Raw genomic sequence first — 1180 nt, 5'->3', positions numbered from 1 at the left:
CGACTGAATCTGGCACCCACCGCCTATGTGCCAGGTTGCAGCTAGGAGCTGCCAGACTACACTGTCCTGCTCCCGTCACCACTTCCTGGTCGCCACAGGACATTTTCTATCCGGGAATTAAGGGAGAGCTCTCTCTGCCTCAGTCCGGGAGCTTAATGACTAAAACTGTCACAAGACTTTTCCATCCATGATGTAGAGTAGGATGTGTTCCCTTTCGGGAGAACGCCTGCGCGTGACGTCTTTTAACGTGAGGAGACTGATGCGCCTGCAGCCACCACATGGCCCCTTGGCAGAGGAGGGCCTGATTCCAATGGCATGGAGAACCACAACGACTGGAGACTCTCTTCTGTTGCAGCCTTCATCCGCCTTCAGTGCCGTTGTGTCATTATTGTCATCATCCGCCGCATCAGCCGTTGAGGTCTTTTGGATCACTCTTTGTCTGGAACCTCCCCTTCAACCTTACCGCCATGGGTGGCCCTACCAAGAGCCTAGGCTCCGGACGGCATCGCTCTCAGGTTCATTGGAACACACAAGGTTCTCCACCACGACAAGGTGACGATCCAGGGAGAACGGAGGCCTGGATAGGACTAAATAAACTATATTTAGCCATGTATTTTTAACGGTTGATTTGATGATTAAATGAAAGGTTTAATTCTTTTTTCATAAACGAGATATATATTGCCTACATAACCCCTGAAGTTAAGCAACGATGAGGCTGGCTAGTATCAGATCGATGACCATTTTGGGGATGCTAGGCGTCGTATATGTTGAAAACAGCTCCTGCATCTAGTATCACGGTTGGGCAACCATAGGTGAATCAATGGGAAATTGCTGAAGAAATTCTTGTATTTTTGGCAAAATGCACAATTTATCGATTTTTTTCTTTTTTGGTATTGATTCTTCAAAGCATTTCTTATTTAATGATATATTAGCAATAGTGGGTTCACTAAAACAAAATTATTCATTTATGTTTTTTTTTTTTTAAATTTAAAAGTAGTGTTTTTCGCAAAAATGATGAAAATATATAATTTTTTGCTAATCTGAAAGATAATAATTATTAGCATATTCAACGAATTTCACTGTTCAAAACAGAAAAGATGAAAAATTAAACACATTCAAAATTCGGATATTCCAACTTGAAATCTGATAAGTGCATTTTTTTTTTTTTTTTTAAATCTAC

Source organism: Euprymna scolopes, chromosome 36, assembly GCF_053919585.1.
Source record: "Euprymna scolopes isolate OS-2025 chromosome 36, ASM5391958v1, whole genome shotgun sequence".
Lineage (NCBI taxonomy): Eukaryota > Metazoa > Mollusca > Cephalopoda > Sepiida > Sepiolidae > Euprymna > Euprymna scolopes.
The sequence above is the reverse complement of the archived record's forward strand: the minus strand, read 5'-3'. Positions refer to the sequence as shown.